Below are 10,060 nucleotides of genomic sequence, written 5' to 3'. Positions count from 1 at the left end.
CTAACCACTGGACCACCAGGGAATTTCCTCTACCATCACTTTAAATGGAGCTTTGAATATGGTTGGACTTTGTCTTGTATCTGCCCCAACGATTCTTTGTTCTTTTCCTCCTCCTTTCCTGCCTTTTTTTTTTTTGGTAAATTGAATATTTTTTAGTATTCCATTTTATCTCCTCTATTGACTTTTAACTATACCTCGTGTGTGTGTGTGTGTGTGTGTGTGTGTGTGTGTGTGTGTGTGTGGTTGCATTAGAGATTACAATACGCATCTTTAACTTATCCTGGTCTACCTTCAAATAACATTATGTTACCTCACTACCATCACTTTAGTTAATTTTTCATATGATCACGAGGGAAACATCAATGCTGTACCTATTATATTTATGTGAAGATTCGCTGTGTTCAGATTTGCATTTTAAAATCAATGTGGATGTACAGAGCCCTTCTGCCTAATCACGGAATTGATCATGCAGTTCACAGACGTTGCCAGCTTACCTGAGGATTTTATTTCTTCAGAGACAAATAACTCTTTCGGTTTTCTCTTTTGAAATAACGGATGTAAATTAAGAAAACAAAAGGAAACATTTAGCAGAAATCTTTCTTTAAAGGGATGTTGGAGTAGGGCTGCAGTACAGGCCTTTCTTCACAGAGAAGGTGACAGGAGTGTTTACCTCTCAGGCATGGGTACCATTTTATTGAGGTTTGAGTTGACTAACTCATCGTCTGAGAAAGTGAATGGATTTGAGGGGCTCAGTTAGGGGGTGAGTGCCCTTTGCCTACGACAAAACCCCTTGCCATGGTCTCCATGCCTTTCTTGCCTTCCTGTGCGATGTGTGTGCCACATCCCATTTCACACCACTGTGTCTATCCCAGAAGTCAATGTCTTGTGGACCAAGGACAAGGGGCCGCTCCTGGCACAGGGACACGCATGTGCTAACTGCTCAGTACAGCTGAGGAACCAAATACTGACTTAATGGATCCGCTATGTCTATGCAGACCGGCCATCTCTGGAAGCTAGTTTTCCTGGCTACCAAAGGAGCAACTTAAAAAAAAATATCAGCGCCTTTACAAAGAGCATGGTGAAACATTGCCCCTGCTTATAAAATTATTGGTTTGACCTACAAGCCTTGAATCCTGCAAAATTCCATCTGTTATTATTTTACAATGTATAGGAGTTCACGTTACTTATCACCGTGTGTGCATTTAATTTTCAAAGTGACATTTTAGTGGCGTGTCATACCTTATAGTAGGTGATACATGAGTGGTTATTTTAGCTGATTAGTAAAATTAATAGGTAGAACTGTGTTTATGATGATTGAGAAAGGAAAGGGGGGCATGCTTTATTATTCAGAAATTTTCTCCAAAATACTTTTACCCAATGAACATACACATACATGATCAGGTGATGCTCATCGTTTAACTATTTTGCTTTTTCTTAAATAGTTCTTTTAAAATTAATTTATTTATTTGGTTGCGTGGGGTCTTAGTTGTGGCAGTTGGGCTCCTTAGTTGTGGCATGCATGTGGGATCTAGTTCCCTGACCAGGGATTGAACCCAGGCCCCCGGCATTGGGGGCACAGAATCTTATCCACTGCACCACCAGGGAAGTCCCTAACTATTTTGCTTTTAACTGGTTACCTGGAATAGTTGCTTTCCAGGTTCTTATCAGGAACTATAATTGCAAACTCACTGCCATTAATATCTTTCAAAAGCTCTGCAGAGAGAAACAATATTTACGGAGGAGTGCCTGAAGTCTTTGCTGTCTATCCATTTTTTAGATGTCATCAGCAACCTGTGGTCTCCCAGACCCCTGGGGGAATGTGGAGTGATTGCAAGGTTGCCTGGAAATCCTCCAGTGAAAGTATGATTATTTCTGTCATTGTTATCGGTCAGGACACCACACTGACATTGAATAGTTTGTTTAAGGGAATAGAGCCTTTTCCAACATCCAGGTCTTTACTCAGAAGAAGAAAATCGTGTGATAAATGAAGTCAGTAATGGGATATGGGGCTGGAGTCTCCAGGCTCTGAACTTAACCACCGTGTTTCATGCTCCACTTTGGTATCACAGGATCCGGCTTTGGAAAAGATCCAAGGGCTGGCGTAGGTCACTTTTGTTCATCTGTGCTGTGGGTACCAGGCAGCTGGTAACACGGGGAGGGGCGTTTCCCTCTGGAGGTGCACTTGCTGGGATGCTAAACTGTTCTTTGTAGCTGACAACCTTTGTAGCTGCTTTAAATATCTGTGTTTTACAATATCAATAAAGAAAAGAATTTTAAAAAATTTCCCCTTTGAAATGGAACAGTGAGAGTAGCAACCTCCACGGCTCAGGTCTGTCAGGACGCCCAGTGACTGGGGTGATCAGACCAGCTGTTGCTACCCTGTCCGTCACCCAGAGCTGAACTGCGGTAGTTAGCACAGTGCTTTGTATGTAGTCACATTTTGCTTGGTTTCTGCCTGCAGTGGACTGTGCATTCACAGAGGGAAGCATAAGAAGCACTGAATTTGAAAAAAAAGAAGTTCATATGAAGCCTCCAAATTATAGTAATTCTGCCAATTTACCTAAAGTTGCTCTTCATCAGATCTGTAAGTTGCATTCATCTGATCTGAATTCTAATATAGCATCAAGATGCCTCTAGTTTTCAAAAGCCAGGGGCAAGAGAGGGAAAATAGAATGATGAGGATCCAATTTAGCCCTTCATTTATAGAGCATTAAAACTACCCATGGGGGCGATAGGAAAGCCTTTGCAAATAGTAACGGGAAACCTTCTTTTTTACCTTGTCATCTAGAAATAAAGCAGATGATAAAGATAACATTTTTAGTGTAAAATGTGTTTCAAACATCTGGTCCTGAAGACAGTTTTTAATCCATATTAGATGCAGTTAAATTAATTAACTATATTTAATGTACATTTCATCCCCAAAGCAAATATAAAATGGAGGTTTAAAATTTGTCATCAAATCATGTTTCTTGATACAAATACTTTAAAGTACATTAAGCATGATACTTATTAATGGGAAAATGTCAAATTTTTTAGTTATGTAGTGCACATCTTTACATACGATATATATATATATTTTTTGCGGTACGCGGGCCTCTCACTGTTGTGGCCTCTCCCGTCGCGGAGCACAGGCTCCGGACGCACAGGCTCAGCGGCCATGGCTCACGGGCCCAGCTGCTCCACGGCATGTGGGATCTTCCCGGACCGGGGCACGAACCCGTGTCCCCTGCATCGGCAGGCGGACTCTCAACCACTGCGCCACCAGGGAAGCCCTACATGTGATATTTAAATACTCTTTAATAATTTCCAACTACAATAAAATATCTTTTCTTTCTCGAAATCATTCCTCAATTGTATACCTCACACAATTGACACAATTAAAAAATTCCGGAGGGAATGTGTGAGACCGTGAAATGGGTTTGAATGTCAAGGAAGGTTAGGAACTATTAATGTAGATTACATCTTAGGAAAACAAGAAGAAAAGTAAGAGCAAGTAATGGAACGATCTGTATTATTTTATAAATGACAAACAAAATAAATTCTCCTTACATGCAGTCTTTCTCTACATATAAATGTAAATGTATAAAGTATTAAAAGGTCTGAAAGGATTCAACCCAAGCTGTTAACAGCGATTCTCTCTAAGGAAGCAAACTGCTTCAGGCTCGGTGGGGAGAGAGAAAGCAGGTATGTGTTTAGGTACTATGTTTTACTTGTGTAATAATAATAATAATAATAATAATAATAGTAATAATGGAAAGCGAAAAGTTAAGGGGTGGCTATGTGGTGTGCTGGTAAATACTTAATAACTGGTTCTCTGGGAGAGGGGGGATATGCCAGTATATACTTACATAAGATTATTATAATTTTACAGATATAAAGGGTGTGTGTAACTATGGGAACACTATTTCATGCTTGTCTTGATTTGAGGCAACCGTACTGCTTTCAAAAAAGAGCCAGCCACGAATCAGAAGAAGCACAGGCTAAAGGGATTCTGGCAAAGGTCACACATGCATCACCTGCCTCTTGTGTCCAACTCCCCCGTATTCAGCACATATTTACTGAGAACTTCATAAGCAAGATGTGGTCGGTGCTGAGATAAGGTGTACACAGTCATCCCTGGGAGCCCAGGGGAGGCTCCTTAGGCTTAGCTCGAAAGCAACTCTGAGGACTTCCTGGATGTGGGGGAAATCTGAACTTTGAAGGATGCGTAGAAGTTGGGGATAAAGTGCCTGTCACCGACAATATACCGAGTTGATACAGTTTTCAAAAAAATTTCAACAGTATTTCTTTTGAAAGAAAATCCTCTGGAATTAGAGTCAGCAGCTGTTGAGAAGTAGACAAGAGAGGATTCCAGCAAAAATAGGGGAAACCACGCCTTCTGAGTATATACAGATGTATAGTGGGTAGTGGGGCAGAGATGTGGTCCTTGCCTGCCTGGGTGTAAGGGGACTCGAGGAAGACAGAATAAGAACCGAAGTGGGTGCCTGCTGTGAAGGTGGATGACAGGATGCTGTGGGGTCACGCAGCAGCCGTGGGTCACTGGAGCCTTATCTCAGGAAGTGATGTTTAAACCTAAGTGATGCTTAGCAATTAGCCAAACAGGGAAGCGTAAGAGTTTCTCGGGAAGAGGGAACGAAGGCCTAGAGATGAGAGTGTGACATTTTATTAAAAACAAAAAAGCCTCTAGCGGCTGGAGCCAAGGGAGAGGATGGCTGGGAGGTGAGGCTGGAGAGGTAGATGGGGGGCCAGTAGAGAAGGTTCTGGGACACCACTAACAGGAGACTGGCTTCTAACCAGAGGCGATTGGAAGCCTTTGAAGAGTTTTCAGTGGGGAGGGGACATGATCAGATTGACATTTTCAAATAATCACGGTGGCCGCAGGCAGGAGGATTGATTGGATAGTTGCTGTGCAGTGATGTGAAACAAAACCCCCCCCAACAAACCGCAAAACAGCCTTTTTCATTTGACTTGAGCGACTCTGAAACCATCATAAAGAAAATTTCAACACATGCTGACTTAGGAAATACGCACAGTTCTATTCCTTCAACGATACTTAATGTCTTCTATTTTGCATTCTGTTTCTCCTTGCATATTCATGGCTTAGTCCCCGTGGCAGCGTGGGGCTGCCTTGGCGTTCATTAACCACGGCCAAGTAAACCCCAGCTGTTACCCACCCCGGAGCATGTGAGCTGCTGCCCACGGAGGAGCATCTCCACTGTAAATCCGTTTTCAGTGGTGGCTTTTATTCGTGACTTAGAACTTGGGCTCATATCTGATACCATTGTTTGTCTTCTCTGCTCGGAGGGGCTTCATAACTGCAAGTCCCCTCCAGCTGGGTGACACTGGCGTCTCATGTTACCTGAGATTCGGTTGCTCTGAGCACGGCCGCCTGCGATAGTTTAAATTATTCTTGGCAAACATTCGTTCCCCTCGTCTCCTGCCAGGGGCAGACTCTGCTCTGTGTCGTTGATTTTGGACTTGGCCACGTGACTTGCTTTGGTCAAAGGGCTTGTAATTGATGTCTTGTAAGCTGGGGCCTTAGATGTGCTTGCATGCCGGCCAGACAGGGGCCTGAACTCCAGGCACCCACGCTGAGGAGTGCACGCTCCAGGGGCCATAGTCTGGGGAGGGTGAGATGCATGGAGCCGGCCTGTCCTCAGCCAACACCCACCTGGCCTCGGCCTGTAGGAGAGTCACTGTGCTGAGCCCAGCCTGGACCCCTCAAAGCAGGAAACACGTTGTCATAAAGGCCCTGAGTCTGCGTGGTTTGTCCTGCAGCACATTGATGGCGAGAGCTGACTGAATCATCGGCCTCCTGGATGGTTCTTTCCCAGAGGTCCTCTGACTGTATTTTCTATGTGCCACAGAGTCTTATATTAAGACTACATTTTGAATGATTTAGCCATTTTGAAAGTATAGTACTATGTGTTTGTACTAAACCTTCGTTAGGGTCCGGGGCTTTAAAGTCTAATGGGGAAGATGGGCTTAAATAACCACGTAAGTAAACTGCATGCTTACAAACTGAGATAGAATCCCTTGAACTCGGTTCTGTGAGGGCATAACCAAGGGAATCTGCCTTAGACAGCGGAGTCTGCAGCTCTGCCATGGAATCCGTGGGCCTGAGATTTAAGGATGACAGATAATGATACGACCACCCCTAACACCAGTCATACCTGTAGATCTCACGTGCTGCTGGAGGCTGCTCTAAGGGCTTCACCAACACGGACCTGCGTGGTCCTCACGACTCCTCTCTCATTGACGACTAGCCCAGCAAAGAGTTGGTGGTGGCTGAGGCCACAGGCTGAGGGAGCAGCACGGGAAGGGTCTTGGATGGGTAGGGACATGGTGCCCTCGGGGAGCTGAAAGGCATTCGTCCTGTGTCGCTGGAGGGTGGACCGCCTACGAAGATGACCCAAGGCTGGGTGGGTCAGCTGGAGGGTATTTACGCTGAGAACAACGGGGCCTTAAGTAGGACGTGGAATGGGTGATACCACCAGTTTACGTTTAGCACAGAGATTTCAGGCTGGTGCGCGAATGGTTGGAAGGTCCCAAAGGAGGATGAAGGGAAATCAGTAACAGGTAAGGGGGGCCTTGCAATAAACCAGGCCTGAAATCATGGTGACTTAGGCTGGGGCGATGGGTGTGGAGGTGTAGAGAAGCGAGCATGGCTGAGCTGTGTTAAGAGAGAAAATCTGCAGAGCTTAATGATTGGATAGAGACCTTTAGTATTATTTACTAGCTTCACGGTTGAGTATCAACATTTTACGTGTAACTATGCAGCCCCCCTGGTGGGTTTCCCAGTGGAGGCCCACAGCCTGGAGGGAAGAGTGGTTTTCTGGTTCAGTGACCCTCTTTGAAGGTTGGGGAGGAGACCCCAGCCAGTGAGCCAGTGCACTGAAGGCAGTGAACGAGTCACTGCCTGCAGAGACCGTGTTCTGTGTTTGCACCTGTGTCGTCATCTGGAAATGACAGGAACTGAACAAATGTGAGGGCATAACAATCCACAATGTGGGCATTGAAAGCTCCACCTGTTTCTGAAATATTATCATTTTAGATTTCCATGAGGGGCTCAGTGGCTCGCACGGAGAATAGCAAATAAGCCAGGAAGATGCCTTCAGGGCTGCAAGCCTCCCGACGTGACTGGGGATGAATTTTACGTTGCTTTTCCAAAGTTTAGGAGGGTATTAGGCCCTTCCCTGGGAACTAAGGGTCTGCTCACTTAATGTTCTCCAGTCTTAGAAGCTGTTCCTACCTACATGTGTATTAAATCTATAATGAATGCAAGTTTAAGGGAGTTTATATTCTGTTTCCCTCTTCCATTTAAAGGAAATCGGATTTTGGCTTTAAATGCCTTTTGAGATATATTAGAATATTTTAGGTGATTAATAGGTTAGGAATAGTTTGCTTCTGGCGGGTTTTGCCTCAGCATTTTATTTTTCTTTATTCATTTTATTGAAGTTTCAGGTGTACAATATAGGGATTCAATATTTTTATAGATTCCGTTTAAAGTTATTACAAAATAATGGCTATATTTCCCTGTGCTGTACAATACATACTTCTTACCTATTTATTTTTTACATGGTAGTTTGTATCTCTTAATCCCTAACCCCTATCTTGCCCCTCCCTGCTTCCCTCTCCCCACTGGTAACCACTAGTTTGTTTTCTATATCTGTTTTGTTATATGCATTCGTTTGTCTTATTTTTTAGGTTCCACAAATAAGCGATAACATATAGTATTTGTCCTTCTCTGGATGATTTATTTCACTAAGCATAATACCCTCTATGTCCATCCATGTTGTTGTAAACGGCAGAATTTCGTTCTTTTTTATGGCTGAGTAGTATTCCATTGTACATAGACGCTACGTCTTCTTGGCCTATTCGTGTGTTGTTGGGCACTTGGGGTGCTTCCATGTCTTGGCTATTGTAAATAATGTTCTACGAACACTGGGATGCATGAATCTTTTCAAGTTAGTGTTTTTGTTTTCTTCAGATAAGTACCTAGGAATTGAATTGCTGGATCATATGGTGGTTCTATTTTGAGTTTTTTGAGAAACCTCCATACTGTTTTCCACAGTGGCTGCACCAATTTACATTCCCACCAACAGTGTACGAGGGTTCCCTCTCTCCACATCTTATCCAATGTTTGTTATTTGTAGACTTTTAATGTTGGCCATTCTGACAGGTGTGAGATGATATCTCATTGCGGTTTTGCTTTGTATTTCTCTGATGGTTATCGATATTGAGTATATTTTCATGTACCTGTTGGCCATCTGTATGCCTTCTTTGTAAAAATGTCTATTCAGGTCTCTGCCCATTTTTTAATTGGGTTGTTTGCTTTTTTGCTGTTGAGTTGTATGAACTGTATTGGATATTAACTGTTTGGATATTAACCCCTTGTCTGTCATAGCATTTGCAAATATTTTCTCTCATTCAGTAGGATGTCTTTTCATTTGGTTGATGGTCTTCTTTGCTGTGCAAAAGGCTTTAAGTTTAATTAGGTCCCATTTCTTTATTTTTGGTTTTATTTCTTTTGCCTTAAGAGACAGCTCCAAAACAATATTGCTGTGATTTATGTGAGTGTTCTGTCTATGCTGAGTATTTTAAATATTGAATTTTCAAATAGAATTATTTTTGTTTGTTTGGTTGGTTGGTTTTTTTTGCAGTACTCAGGCCTCTCACTGTTGCGGCCTCTCCTGTTGCGGAGCACAGTCTCCGGACGCGCAGGCTCAGCGGCCATGGTTCACGGGCCCAGCCGCTCCGCGGCATGTGGGATCTTCCCGGACCGGGGCACGAACCCGTGTCGCCTGCATTGGCAGGTGGACTCTCAACCACTGCGCCACCAGGGAAGCCCCAAATAGAATTATTTGATTATAGTTTGGAGATACCAATACCATTTAATGTAATACCTTTAATACAAAGCTTTCTAAGATGAAAAATGGGACTGTACCTAATATATAAGGTGTTTTTTTTTATCAGAAATATAGTTTTACTATTAAAATAGTTTACTATTAAAATATGAGGTACAAACTTCCAGTTATAATATAAATAAGTCTTGGGGATGTAATGTACAGCATGGTGACTATAGTTAATAATACTGTACTGTAAAAGAAGATACTTGTTATATCAAGTATATGATATATATTAATTTCCTATGGCTGCTGTAACAAATTACTACTACAAACCGGGAGGGGGGCTTACAAACAGCACACGTTTATTCTCTCACTCTTCTGGAGGTCAGAGTCTGAAATCAGTTTCACAGAACCAAAATCAAGGTGTCAGCAGAGCTGCGGTCCTCCCGAGGCTCCAGGGAAGAGCCCAGCTCCTTCCTCTTCCAGCTTCCAGAGCTGCACTCTTGCATCCCGGGGCTCAGGGCTCTTTCCTCACCTTCAGAGCCAACAGGTAGCGGCTGCCCTCCAACTCTGCTTCCTTCTTGTTCGTCCCATGACTTTCTTCCCTTCTCTGTCAGACCTTCATCTACCTGTCTCCTGTAAGGACACAGCGATCACATCTAGGGTACACCCAGCATCCGTATCTTAATCACACCTGCAAAGCCCATCTTACCAGTATACAGTACCATTCTCCCATTCCAGGGATTAGGACCTGGGTGCCTTTTCGGGCCATTATCCAACTTACCACAGAGCATAAAGGCAACACTGTCCAATTCCACAGAACAGTATATTTGTGTAATGAGGCAGATTCAATAACCGACTGCTTTTTAAAACTGTGGTGAATAAAGATTTACCACTTTAGCCATTTTTAGGTGTCATGAGTTCAGTGGCTTTAAGTCCGTTCACATTGTGGTGTAGCCATCCCCACCATCCATCTCCAGAACTTTCTCATCTTCCCAAACTGAAGCTCTGCCCCATTAAACACTCTCTCCCATCCGCCCTCTCCCCAGCCCCAGGCAACCACCCTTCTACTTCACGTCTATTAACGTGACTACTCTAGGGAGTTCATATAAGTAGAATTATACAGTCTTTATCCTTTTAGACATACCTTTTTAAACAATTTTTTGAACTTGTTGATCTTAATACAAATATTCTCAGACTGTTTAATTTGT

Source organism: Mesoplodon densirostris, chromosome 2 (genome assembly GCF_025265405.1).
Source record: "Mesoplodon densirostris isolate mMesDen1 chromosome 2, mMesDen1 primary haplotype, whole genome shotgun sequence".
In the NCBI taxonomy this organism is placed as follows: domain Eukaryota; kingdom Metazoa; phylum Chordata; class Mammalia; order Artiodactyla; family Ziphiidae; genus Mesoplodon; species Mesoplodon densirostris.
Note: the sequence above shows the minus strand (reverse complement) of the source record.